We start from the raw sequence: 15,302 nt of genomic DNA on the forward strand, positions 1-15,302 counted from the left end.
AAAGAGCCTCATTCATTAAGGAAAGTAAGGCAAAAAATGGACAAAACCATGTTGCAATGCAAGGAGTGAAAATTAGTTTATTAATTTGCACATAAGGAAAATATTGGCTGTTTTTCATGTAGGACACAAATACTTGATAGCTTTATTTTTACACCGACAATTGAAGTTAATCTAGGACATGCTCTACCCCAATTAAAAATCTGTCATCACGATTTAAATTTACCTCCCCCTCCAATGCAACATGGTTTTGCCAAGATGAAAAGTTACTCTTCTTTTTGCTTTACTTTCCTTAATGAATCAGGCTCAAAGTACAGAAAATTTTTAGTCTTTTCTTTTTCATATGCTTATGCATATTTTGCCTAGTCAGTTTTTTTAAATCCAGTATTTTTATTGAAATTTTTTAAGATATAAACATACTAAACAACAAAAAGAAAAGAAAAACAATCGCATACATATCGTAATTAAATGACGGAATTTACAAGATTACATTAAAGCATAATAATAATAAATGTGCTATATTCATTCAGGATCATACATCGTAAATGCTTATACATAAGTATGTTAAACATGCAGGGTTTATTACATGGACTCAGATACTTATTATAAGAACTGCGGTAGCCATACATTTAAGTAGATAGAGCATCTGTACTAGATGACATAGGATAGAATGGAGACTCTAACCAACTGTACCATATATTCTCAAATTCCTTCAGAGCCTGTCTGCTAGTATAAACAAATCTCTCGTGCCTTATGGTGGTATTGACCAGTGCCTTCCAATTTTTAACCGTGGGACTCGTCGGGGCCAACCACAGCCTCGCTATACAGACCTTAGCCAACATCAATAACTGTGAAATGTACATTTTTGTCAGTTTATTAACTTTCCCCTTCAATCGGAGCCCAAAGAGACAAGTGGCCGGTGAACTAAGAGACACTTCAATTCCAGTAACCTGAATACATCTCCTGATCCTTCGCCAGAAGATTTGTATACATGAACACTCCCATAGAAGGTGCCAAAAGTTAGCATTGATCGAATTGCATTTCAGACAGTTAGGGGTAGCATCCGGGCGAAATTTTGCCAATCTAATAGGGGTAAAGAAGGCCCTGTGTAAGATAAACACCTGTATTTGTTGAAATTTTAATAAAGAAGTATAACCTTTAGTACTGTCTGTAACCATTTTCCACTCATTGTCTGATAAAGGGCCAATATCTATTTCCCACTGATTCCTCAAACCATCCAAATCATCTGCAGTGGATTCATACAGAAGACATGAATACATTCGAGAGATCAGACCTCTATAACCCAAGGCCTGTAATTTTTTCCTCAGTGGATCCACCCCAAACACCAAAGTCTCCCCTTTAAATTGTGTGTTTAGGGCGTGTCGTTACTGAAGGTAAGAATAAAACATTGTTCTGGGTACAGAGAATTCCCCAACCAACTGTTCGAAGGATTTAAGTACATTTGTATCATAAAGCTGACCTACCGACACCACACCCAACCGAGACCACTCCCTGGCCCTCTTCACTGTATTCAACTTCTCAAATTTCTTTGCCCCCCAGATAGGAGTATATGGATCAATGTCAGTTTGTTTCATTATTTTATTACATATTGTCCAAATCTTAACTGCCTGAATCAGGAGCGGAGGAGCCCGCATACCAAGCCGCCCCGCCAGCAGTGACTGTAAGGGAGTGTGATTAGAATTAAATTGGTGTACCAACACCCAATGTAGCTCATGGTAATCGGGGTCCGAAACCCATGCCTTAAGGTGGACCAATTGAGAGGCAAAATAATATAATTTCAAGTTAGGAAGTGCAAATCCACCAGAAGATCTGGATCTATACAGCGAGTTGAGCTTGACCTTAGCCCTTCCCCCTCCCCAAACCAATGAAATCAAATAGCTATCAATGCATCGGAAAATGGAGGGTGGAATATATACAGGTGACTGCTGGAGTATATATAAAAACTTTGGCTGCACCATCATCTTAATTAAATTTATCCTACCGGAGACAGAAAGTGGGAGCTTCTTCCATACATGAGTCATGAGTTTTTTCTTTAATGTATTTGATCTGAGGCCGCAAATTAAGTTCTACATATTCAGCGGGGGTATTAGAGATCCATATTCCCAAGTATTTGAATTTCGATGCCCATTTTAACTGTAAGCCTTCTGGCATTGTCACGGGACACTCCCATCACAGAGGGAACACGCTAGATTTATCCCAATTAATTTTTAGGCCGGAAAAAACCCCAAATCCGTCAACCACCCACAGCAAATGTTTTAGGGAAGTGTCGTGATCTGAAAGGAACAACAGCATATCATCTGCATATAATGCCACCTTATCCTCTCTGTGCTCTGATCTAAGTCCCACAATTTCTCTATCATGCCGGATCTTACAGGCCAGCGGCTCTATTGCTAATGCAAACAGGGCCGGAGACAACGGGCATCCCTGTCTAGTACCCCACTCTAATTGAAATTGTTGAGAAAGATGCCCATTGACACAGACCCGCGCCATTGGATGTGAATACAAAAGTTTAACCCATTTTATAAATTCCGGGCCCACTCCAAATCGGGACAATACCTCCCACAGGTATGGCCACTCCACCGAGTCAAACGTCTTGGCTGCGTCCAAGGACACCACAACTTCGCTCTCAGAAGAGGGTGACCGCACCTGCAGGAGAGTATACAGCCTTCGTAGATTGATAGATGTGGACTTGCCCGGCATAAATCCCGTCTGATCCGGATGAATTAATTCCAGCACCACTCTACTTAACCTCAAAGCCAGTAATTTTGCTAGAATCTTAACATCATTTGACAAAAGTGAAATCGGGCGGTAGGACTCAGGGTACAACAAATCTTTCCCTGACTTAGGCAGCACCACCACTATTGCCTCTGCCATTGAAGGGGAAAGAGCGCCAATCTCACCCAGCTTGCTAAATGTATCCAACAACCTAGACACAAAAAGGGGCCGGTGTTTTTTATATAATTCAATTGGGATTCCATCTACTCCAGGGGCTTTACCATTAGGGAATGACATAATAGCTATATCAATCTCTTCAAGAGTAAAGGGTGAGTCCAAAAACTCCCTACTATCATCGGAGAGGACAGGAAGGGAGATACCATTCAAATACTGCTGTAACGTATCCATGTCATATCTGACCTGTGACTTATATGTATTCGTGTAATATTTATGAAATACCTCAACAATATCAGGCATCAGATACTTCTTAACCCCACTGTCATCACAGATAACCGGTACTGCTGCATCTGCCCTCTCCGCCCTTGTCAGATAAGCCAGGAAGCTACCATTTCTATCGTCCTCTGCATATCGTACATGCTTAGAAAACAGAAATTTATGTTTGGATTTCTCAAATACTTACTCTACCCACTCTCTCTGGGCCAACTGCCATGTTCCCCTTGCAACCTCAGTTTTGTCCGCAATGTATTGTGCTTCTAAGGATTTACACTTTTTCTCTAATATCTGTTCTTTTTGTCTGGACGACTTTTTAATTTCAGCTATGCCAGCAATTAATGTCCCCCTTAGGAAAGCCTTAAAAGCGCCCCAAACTATAGGTGGCCTTGCTGTTACCAGATTATCTACAAAGAAGCCTTCCCACTGTGTCATCAAGGTCGCTCCTGTACCCATCAAGGAGAGCCAGAAGGGATTTAATTTCCAAAAGGACTGGCCTCTATCAATTGCAAAATCAATAGATAGGCAGAGGGGCGAGTGGTCAGAAATTCCCCTAGCCCTATATTTCACGCTCCTTACCAGCGGTACCAGAGAGTGTGACAGCAGAGCCAGATCAATTCTTGAAAATGCATTATGTGATATAGAAAAGCAGGAGAATTGGACATCTTCTGAGTGCCTCAAACGCCATACATCTACTAACCCCATTTCCTCAACCAGAGCAGAAAAAGCGGACTTAGAGTTGCCAACTACAGCATTTTTCTCTCGCCATCTGTCCACCTCTCCATTTATCACATTATTAAAATCCCCTATACAAATGGCTGGAACATCTGGGAACAATGCCATGAATTCTCCACATTTCCTTAACACATCACCATTATACGGTGGGGGTATATATACAGCTAACAGAATCACCGGAACCCAATTAATGACAGCCTTCATCAGTACAAACCTTCCCCCTGCATCCACTTGAATTTTTTCCAAGGAGAAGCAGAGACATTTATGTACCAATATAGAGACACCTCGAGAATTAGTCGTGTATGTAGAGTGGTATGCCCTACCTACCCATGCGTTTTTAAGGGCGAGTATTCTATCACCGTGTAAGTGAGTCTCCAATAGACAAACAATATCAGGATCATTTTTTCTAATTTGTCTTAGTACAAGAGAACGTTTCACAGCATTATTTAGGCCCGCACATTCCAGGAGAGAATTTTCAGCTCCTTATCAGATGTACCAGAATACATATAATAGTAGTCCCTCTTATCTCACTACCCCGCATCCCACACCCCTGCAGAGCATACATTGACATACTTATAAGCACATATAATCCTTGTCTATATATTTGCGATAACATTAAAACTACCCACAACTTAAATAACTTTAATACTAAACCCATACCCCCACCCTGTATACTCCACCCAACTTAAGTATACCTTAAACCCTAACTAAAATTACCTTAAGATATTCAGCAGGCCAGCACACTACCAAAAAAGGTCACCCGCCAACCCGCAAAATACCAGAAGATAGAGGAAGGAAAAGGAAGGAAGGAAAAGGGGCGAATTTAGACAAGAGAGGAAAAGAACGGCCTTAAAGCCATGGGCTCTCCAGCCCATTACATATTTTTATTTTTTTTACAGTGGACCTTTCAATATTAGTTTGAAAATCACAGACCCCACCTGAGCGAAATACATTTTTTTTTTGTACCACAGAAGAGAAATTACATTATGTATAGCAAATACCATGCATAATATCAATGACAAATCAGCAATGTCCAAAGGACTATCAGGAGAGACATAAAAAAGTACTCATCCAGCATCAGCGTCCAGCAGCAGCTAGGCGGTCCAACCAAATTGCAGCCTCTCGGGGAGTATCAAAAAAGGATGTACGGCTCTCCGAAACCACTCTCAACTGGGCAGTGAAAATCATGGCATATGGGATCTGTAAATCTCTCAATCTTCTCTTCACCGGAATGAATTGAGCCCTGTTCTTTTGTACATCCAGAGCGAAATCAGGATACATTGCTACTCGCTGACCATTGTATTCCACTGAACCTTTCTGCCTAGCCAAGCGTAGAATGGTATCTCGGTCACGATAGTGCAACAATTTGGCTATGAAGGTGCGTGGGGGGCTCCAGGAGGGGGTGCTTGAGTTGGAATACGGTGGGCCCGCTCCACTGCGAATTGGGCTGTAAATGAATCTGTACCAACAGAGAGGCTTGCGACTCCAGACTCTCCAACCGGCCCGCAACTGGTGCAGAAGTGTCCTCCAATGTAGACACACGTGTCTCCACTTCACCCACTCTCTCCCTGATTTTTTGCACGTCTTGCCGGAGAAGAGAGAGCTCCACCTGCACCTCTCCTATTTTATCCGTAACACACTTTTCAGATGCCCCAATGACCTGCAGGACCTGCTGTAATGTAACTTCAGGGTCCGCCAGTGGAGCCGACAAAGGGGGGGTAACGGGATGTGATGCATCTCCTGAACCAGAGGCTGTAGTGGAGGAGCGAGCAAAGCGGTCCAATTTTCCCGCTGCGGTGGACTGGTTATGTTTGCCCATAATTTCACAGGAAAGATGGGATGATATTTATCCTATAAGCTTATATGCAACCTTGTAACCTGTATAGCTCTAATTACATATAGGTGTACAGCTCAGATTGTATTGCTAGCAGTGCATTGCAGCCAGTTATCTTCACAGAGAAAGGTATATCTCCTCCAACAACACTGATAATGATAATCAAATAAGTCCAGAGCCCAATTCAGTTACTCCTCACTTGTACAAGGATATAAATGTACCTGTATCAGATGGATATCACAGGCTGTGTTCACCTAGGCCAGTATGTGGTATTACAGAGGCGCTATGTCCCAGCAGTCATCAACTGCCACAAACTGCTACAGACTGCCTGTAGTATTCCTCTACCCAGATGCTCAACTCTTTCTCTCCCAGTCTCGGGTAAAATGGCAAGAGCACTATCAAAACAGGTACACTATGTACAGCAACTATTCGGATGCACAGTTTTGGGTCCAAAAGTTTCTTTATTCCACTATAACGGAGATCAACAGGATATCTGGGATGGAGAGCTCGTAACTGTGCTTGCTACTCCATGCTCGTCCAGGCCACGCCCCCCGCCTAGTCAGTTTTTACTTAACCTTATCTGTTGCATTTTTTTTTTATCCAATTTTATCCCTCTCTGCTTTTTTTTACTTATTATTTTTATTCTATTTTTCTTGCTTTACAGTGCTGTCATTCAGTATGTCTGCCCGCTTTCCTATTCTACAAATTCAGAATTAGCTAAATTCACAAAGCAGGCCTGATCTGGTAAATAAAACATGTCCCATGTAAAATCTGACTAATTACAGAAATGTTAATGGAATAAGCTAATAGCAACATAACAGACACCATCTTATGACTAAAACTCTAAAGTATCATAAAGCCAGTGCTTCACTTACTCTTTCTGCTTCTATGAAAGAAGAGAACTCTCAGAGCAGAGCCTGTATTCTGACTCTTGTCTGTCCTAATATTTTATTAATGCAACAGCAAAAGAAGGACAGTTTATAAATACTGTTATTTTTTTTTATCAAACAAATAATACAACAGAGAGGGATTCAATGTAATATAAAACAATGCATTGACTGCACCAGAAGACTGTTTGTTGTATGTGACTTTTTTTTTTCTTTAAAAAATATGGTAGCTGAGTAACAAAATATTGATATGATATATGTTATTGGAAAGGTGACTGCTAAGTGGGCATTTTAGAAATACTCTTGTGCTTCTGAGTTTGAACAGAAAATCAGAAGAGTGTGTGTTAATGGTGGGATGGCTTAACTTTACAGTGCAAACCCGTGGGCTTTATTAGCTTGATATGGTTGGTGTGTTCAGATTGCTCACATGGGCATGGGGTGTTGAGGATGCTGGTAAGTGTCAGGAGGTGAAAATATTGGGTGTACAATGGTTTTTCTAGTAGTGTACCAATCATCCTTATAGTATGAATCTATTGTCTATTAAGTGATCTTACTAGTTGAAGCACAATATTTAATATGTGGTGCTTATGCCTAACACTTGGCTGCCTCATTAGTAAAGGTAGGAGAACATGTAATTGAATTGATGCAATCAAAAGGTTTCCTTTCAAATCCCATTATTCTTATTTTGTCAGTGGCTAATATGATCTAACCCTGTACTTATAAGTGGTGGCAAAATACTAATGATATTTACAGGTAGTGGACAAAAACATGGAAACACTTGGGTAAATGAGGAACAGCAAGCCCATTGAACACAAAGCCTTTCACACAGGTGTTGCTCATCAGTTAATTAAGCAAATAATATCCTAGCATGGTGAGGGACATATTCTGTATAAAAATGTTGAACTGTACTAGAAGCCTACAATTAGAAGGGTGAATGTATATTATTGGTAGAAGCTTCAGTCACCAAGGCAGCTTTACTTACTAATGTTTCAACATAATTAGCAAAGGCAAAACAAATCATCAAGGCATATTCCAGGACAGTTATAAACAAGCATTAATTTGAAGAGCAAGGCAAAACAGAAGAAAAACTGGAGATCACTTGCCTATAAGAACTCCACAAAACAATACATTATAATCAAGTTGCAGTGCATAAAACACTCATCCCACCTGGCAATGTGTATTTGCAAGTTTAGCAGAGCAAAAAATATAAATTATAGACTACCATGTTCTCGACAAATGCATATGTAAGGGACTGAGTCATTAAGGAAAGTAAGGCAAAAAAAGAGAGTAAATGTTCCCGAAACAAACCAAGTTACAATGCAAGGGGTGCAAATTAGTTTATTATTTTGCACATAAGGAAGATACTGGCTGTTTTTTCATGTAGCACACACATACTTGCTAACTTAATGTTTACACTGAAATTTTAAATTGTTCTAGGACTTGCCCTACTCCAACTATGAATCTGTCCCCACATTTTAAATGTACCCCCCCTCCAATGCAACATGATCTTTCTCAAGTGCAAAGTTACTCCTTTTTTATGCTTTGCTCTCTTTAAGGTGCATAGTGCTGACATAAAGAACTCTAAAGTCTGAGTGCATGGTTTCAATGAGTTCTGATGATTCCATAATGTTGTGCGGAAAATTTTCCTGGCATGGTTTGAAAGCAGTGATACCCTTAAACGGCAATTTTTTTTAGGGGGGATTTAGACCCCACCCCCTTTTTTACTTTTATCAGTCAGGGCTCTGCCCCTGATGAAATTCGAGAGAACGACACATGTAGGGTTTTGTCCTCACAATATTAATTTTTAGAGGGATTTGTAACTGCCAGTGCAATATTTGTGGAACAGTCACACCTGCTGATCCAGACAACTACCTTTTACAATGAAGTGATTTATAAATGAGAGCTGAAGATTCTGCCTGCAGTACATGTATTGCGCATTCACTAGATAAGCTTTATTTATAGTTGAAAAATATATGTTGCTTTCATTCAATAGATTCATTGATTGTACATTAATTACTATAGCATGAGTGACCTTTCTCCCTATGTTTTTTGAAGAATACAGATTTGCATATGTACAAGTGGTCGACGTTTAGAAGTAGCAGTATGGAAATTTAGAAGTGGTGGTTTGGACAAAGTAAGTGCATAGAATTTAATATTTTTACAATGAAGACTGTAGGATAAGTGGTAGTATATCATAACACTGTATACGAGCCCCCTTTGAGAACTGGCATGTACAATAAAAGGTCATATTATAAAAAGAACTTGTAATATAAAATATAAGAACAACCCTTAACTGTATAATCATTTACTTAATTGTTTAATTTTACTTTTTTTTACATTAAATACAAAAATAAAGATGCTTGATATCTGCACTGTACATACAATGAATTTTTTAGTCTATATTGCTTGCGTACACATGTCTTGTGCTAGCTAATGGCACACATACCTGTACTTGTCAGTGAGTATTTTCACCTGACCTGTAGTGGGAGCAAAAGCTGAAACCAAGCAAATTATTAGAAATCCATTACTTGAATCATCCGCTTCTGTGTGGGAACACCCTTACTGTACATTTGTCACACGGCGCTTATTCGGCATCCACAACCCTAAGCCGTTGTGTCCTCTGTATGTTTCCCATTGGTTCTCTGTTCTGGCTCCAAACTTGAAAAGGCACTTCCCCCTTCTCCTCAGTGCCTGTTGATCAAGTTACCTGCTTGATTAGACTGTGTCTGTCTTCTATATGTTTACTTGGATCCTCAGCACCTCCTTGTCCTCATTACCTTACTAGCTGGATTATGCACGCTGCACCTGTCTCCGCTGTGTTACTATACTGCTCAAGATGCACTTGCCTCTGATAGCTTGCTGGCTGGATCATTCACGCTGCACCTGTCTCCACTGTGTTGCTGTACTACGGGCTATACTGCTCAAGCTGCACATGTCTCTGTTACCTTTGTTGCCTGGACCGTGCATGTTATACCTGTCTCCACTGTGTTGCTGTACTACAGGCTATCCTGCTCAAGCTGCACCTGTCTCCGCTGTGTTGCTGTACTATGGGCTATACTGCTCAAGCTGCACCTGTCTCCGTTACCTTGCTGGCTGGACTGTTCCCGCTGCACCTGTCTTCACTGTGCTGCTACACTACGGGCCCAAACGCCTAAGCTACACTTGTCTCCGTTACTCTGCTAGCTGGACTGTTCGTGCTGCAACTATCTTCATTGCGTCATTAAACTACAGGTTGTATTGCTCAATTTACATTAGCCTTCATTTACCCGCTATTTGTATTGTTCACTCTGTATCTGTATTCACACTGCTACTTGACTAAAGAGCTTACATTCCATCCACTTTCATCGTGCCTCTATTTAACATCTTACTATCTACTCCCTTAGGATCTCGCCTGATACTCCTGGTGGGGACTGCGACCTGCGGGCGGACGTCGCTAAGTCCAAATCACCTTGCGGTGATCACTGGTGAATACCATCCGTCCGTAAGACTCCGCGCCCTGCTGGGAGTAGCGCAAAGATTGGGCAGATCCAAGAATCCAGTGTACCAAACCGTGACAACATTGCCTACATTACTCTGCTCCTTCCCTCCCCCACTCCGCCTCTTAATTCATAGGCAGTTGTAAGTGTCATTTTCATTTGTACATCGATTGCATGCATGAATCAGGCCCTATATATTTTGTAATTTTTACATTTGTTCTCATTGCAAGGTTTTTGCATTTCGAACAGTGAATGTTTGTAGAGCAGACCATGGTTGAATATTTATTGAGGAGAATAGCAGTGAATAGGATATACAAAGTAAACAAAATGAAAGAAGATGCAGGGCAAAGTAATGAGACACAATCAAAGAAAGAGGCATAGAAATCTTAGCCGGGAGACAGCAGCAATCCTTGGAGGGAGAAAGGGGGTGCTCAAACAGAATCGGCTACATGAAATGGAGGTCAGTACACTAACAGTCAGCTAAGAACAAGCAGATGTAAACACTTTCAACATTTTTCAGCTAGGGCTGAACTTAAGAAAATGGATCCTCAATTTTATTTCTGTGCAAACCTAATTATACATTTGGGAACTCACTTGTGCCTTCTCACTAGATATTAATATTCCCAAACTGTGTAAAATATGTGCCTTACAATTTTATTAAACATGAAAGAAGACTATATTATGTTGAAAAGCACATTATACCCAATTTGTGCCAAGAACTGCCCAGGGACAATTCAACCACTTTATTCTTTGCTGGTACACTCTTGAGATAATTTTGTGCTGATCATGTTAAGGACTTCTAAATATTACTAAAAGGCAACAGAGTAATTATTCTAGAATTAAAATGTAAAATGTGATGGTTTGTGGAATGACTATAAAATCAAAATACAAAATACATTTTACCTGCCTGCCACAATTCCACTGTATTGTATTGTTGGAAGTGTGTTTTTTTCCTTTTAATTGTTGTAATTGCAAAGGTAAAGCATACTATAGGGTTCATTTAGAGCTGGATGTATTTAAAATGTTTTTGTATAAGATGCACATTTCCTTACTGCACATGTGCACCAAAAATGCTTAATCATAGGTCTGTGACTTTTGTGTATTAGTGACTTGTACGTCCTTACTCCTGAAGAGGCAGAGCAGAATGAATAGGGTGGACAAGCATAGGATAAGTCAGTGTTGGCTAGCCTGTGACACTCCAGGTGTTGCAAAACTACAAGTCCCAGCATGCTTTGCCAATATATTGCAGATTATTGCTGAAAGGGTATGCTGGGACTTGTAGTTTCACAATACCTGGAGTGTCACAGGTTAGCCAACACTGGGCTAAGTACACTAAGTGCAGCCACGTATTTACAACACAATTAGATGTGGAAGTATTTGCAAATATGCCGTTTAGAATAGGGATGTGCACGGACGACTTTTGAGGTCTCGTGTTTTGTGTTTTGGATCCGGATTTTCTCGATGTTTTAGGTTCGGATTTGTTTCGCAAAACACCTGCCGAAAGGTTTTGGTTCGGATTTAAGGTTTTGGATTCGGATTTTTTTTGAAAAAAAACTAAAAAGTGTAAAAATCAAGTTTTTGGGCTTATTTTCACTCCTACGCTATTATTAACCTCAATAACATTCAATAACAATAATTTCCACTAATTTAAAGGCTATTCTGCGTAGAGGAGTGTTCCCCACAATATAATTAAAAACCCATCAACTGGTCTGAATTACACCCAAAAATAGTATCTGGACTGCGTAGAGTAGTGGGCACTGGCCACCACAATATAATATATAGAAAACCTTCAACAGGTCTGAATTACACCCAAAAATAGTATCTGGACTGCGTAGAGGACTGGCCACTGGCCACCACAATATAATATATAGAAAACCTTCAACAGGTCTGAATTACACCCAAAAATAGTATCTGGACTGCGTAGAGGACTGGCCACTGGCCACCACAATATAATATATAGAAAACCTTCAACAGGTCTGCATTACACCCAAAAATAGTATCTGGACTGCGTAGAGGACTGGCCACTGGCCACCACAATAAAAAATATATAGAAAACCTTCAACAGGTCTGAATTACACCCAAAAATAGTATCTGGACTGCGTAGAGTAGTGGGCACTGGGCACCACAATAAAAAATATATAGAAAACCTTCAACAGGTCTGAATTACACCCAAAAATAGTATCTGGACTGCGTAGAGTAGTGGGCACTGGGCACCACAATAAAAAATATATAGAAAACCTTCAACAGGTCTGAATTACACCCAAAAATAGTATCTGGACTGTGTAGAGTAGTGGGCACTGGGCACCACAATAAAAAATATATAGAAAACCTTCAACAGGTCTGCATTACACCCAAAAATAGTATCTGGACTGCGTAGAGGACTGGCCACTGGCCACCACAATATAATATATAGAAAACCTTCAACAGGTCTGAATTACACCCAAAAATAGTATCTGGACTGCGTAGAGTAGTGGGCACTGGGCACCACAATAAAAAATATATAGAAAACCTTCAACAGGTCTGAATTACACCCAAAAATAGTATCTGGACTGCGTAGAGTAGTGGGCACTGGGCACCACAATAAAAAATATATAGAAAACCTTCAACAGGTCTGAATTACACCCAAAAATAGTATCTGGACTGCGTAGAGGACTGGCCACTGGCCACCACAATATAATATATAGAAAACCTTCAACAGGTCTGCATTACACCCAAAAATAGTATCTGGACTGCGTAGAGGACTGGCCACTGGCCACCACAATAAAAAATATATAGAAAACCTTCAACAGGTCTGAATTACACCCAAAAATAGTATCTGGACTGCGTAGAGGACTGGCCACTGGCCACCACAATATAATATATAGAAAACCTTCAACAGGTCTGCATTACACCCAAAAATAGTATCTGGACTGCGTAGAGGACTGGCCACTGGCCACCACAATAAAAAATATATAGAAAACCTTCAACAGGTCTGAATTACACCCAAAAATAGTATCTGGACTGCGTAGAGTAGTGGGCACTGGGCACCACAATAAAAAATATATAGAAAACCTTCAACAGGTCTGAATTACACCCAAAAATAGTATCTGGACTGCGTAGAGGACTGGCCACTGGCCACCACAATAAAAAATATATAGAAAACCTTCAACAGGTCTGAATTACACCCAAATATAGTATCTGGACTGCGTAGAGGACTGGCCACTGGCCACCACAATATAATATATAGAAAACCTTCAACAGGTCTGCATTACACCCAAAAATAGTATCTGGACTGCGTAGAGGACTGGCCACTGGCCACCACAATAAAAAATATATAGAAAACCTTTAACAGGTCTGAATTACACCCAAAAATAGTATCTGGACTGCGTAGAGTAGTGGGCACTGGGCACCACAATAAAAAATATATAGAAAATCTTCAACAGGTCTGAATTACACCCAAAAATAGTATCTGGACTGCGTAGAGTAGTGGGCACTGGGCACCACAATAAAAAATATATAGAAAACCTTCAACAGGTCTGAATTACACCCAAAAATAGTATCTGGACTGCGTAGAGTAGTGGGCACTGGGCACCACAATAAAAAATATATAGAAAACCTTCAACAGGTCTGAATTACACCCAAAAATAGTATCTGGACTGCGTAGAGTAGTTGGCACTGGGCAACACAATAAAATATATAAAAAACCTTCAACAGGTCTGCATTACACTGCACATACGGCTGCTCCTCCATCCTCTCCATCATATACATGTTGGAGTTTCAGCGTGTGAAAACCTCTTGTTTTTGATAATGTCAGTGCATTTTGAATATTTTTCAATTTGCCCCACAACACTGAATGTACTTTATCTATGATACGCATCTATCTTTCTTGACTGTGTAGTGTGGTGGCCCCGGTACACAATTTGGTACCGAGGCCACAATATAATTAAAAAACCCTCCACGGGTCAGAATTCCACCAAAAAAGGGTATGGACTGCGTAGTGTGGTGTGCCCGGAACACAATTTTTTACAGCGCCAACAATATAATTAAAAAATTGGGCATCAACTGTCACCGTTGTTTATTGTCTGATACACCTAAATATGGACTGCAAGGTGGAGTGGCCCCGGTAGTAAATTTGGTGCCGGGGCCACAATACCTCCTCCAACTTCCAAGTGTAGTGTTTTTTAAAGACAGACAGCGTCTAAGTGTTATTAGTTGACTTTCTTAACCCTAAAATTGTCCCTGTTGCAAATATTCGTGCAATGGAGAGTTACTTTTTCATTGAAAGACTCAAGCTTTCAAGTGTAGTGTTTATAAAATATAAACAACAATACAGTAGTTTTAGAGCACGTCAATACCTCTTGTTTTAAATTATGACAGGGCATTTTACTTTTGGTTTAATTTCTTGAATTTGTTTAAATTTGGTTTTACTTTTTGAACATGGCAAACGACTGTTGATTGGTCATATAATGCAAAAAAAAAAGTTCCAAGATGGAATTGTCCTTAGGCCCTCACACCCACCCTTATGTTGTTGAAATAGGACATGCACACTTTAACAAACCAATCATTTCAGCGACAGGGCCTACCAAACAACTTTGGCTGAAATGATTGGTTTGTTTGGGCCCCCACACCAAAAAAGCTTTTCATCTCTCCCTGTACAGACTAAACAGGCTCTACTGAGGCAAGATGTCGTCCTCATCCTCAACCTCTGATTCCTCCCCCCCTACAGTGTGTACTTCCTCCTCATCACACATTATCAATTCGTCCCCGCTGGACTCCACAACCACAGGTCCCTCTGTACTATCTGGAGGGCAGTGCTGTACTTCATTGAGGAATTGATTATTCATTTTTATAAACATCATTTTTTCAACATTTTGAGGAAGCAACCTCCTTCGCCGCTCACTGACCAGGTTCCCCGCTGCATTAAAAACTCTTTCCGAATACACACTGGAGGGGGGACAACTCAGGTAAAATAGAGCCAGTTTGTACAGGGGCTTCCAAACTGCCTTTTTTTCCTGCCAGTAACAATATGGACTGTCTGACATGTCTACTTGGATGGTGTCAGCAAAGTAATCATCCACAATTTTTTCTATTGTGACAGCATCCAATGCAGCGAGAGTAGACATGTCTGCAATGGTTTGCAGGTCCTTATGTTATCAGCATCCCCGCCAGCGCCTCTTTTAGGAAAACTGAGCTTTTTCCTCGCAGCCA

The sequence above is a fragment of the Mixophyes fleayi genome, chromosome 3 (genome assembly GCF_038048845.1).
Source record: "Mixophyes fleayi isolate aMixFle1 chromosome 3, aMixFle1.hap1, whole genome shotgun sequence".
NCBI lineage: Eukaryota > Metazoa > Chordata > Amphibia > Anura > Limnodynastidae > Mixophyes > Mixophyes fleayi.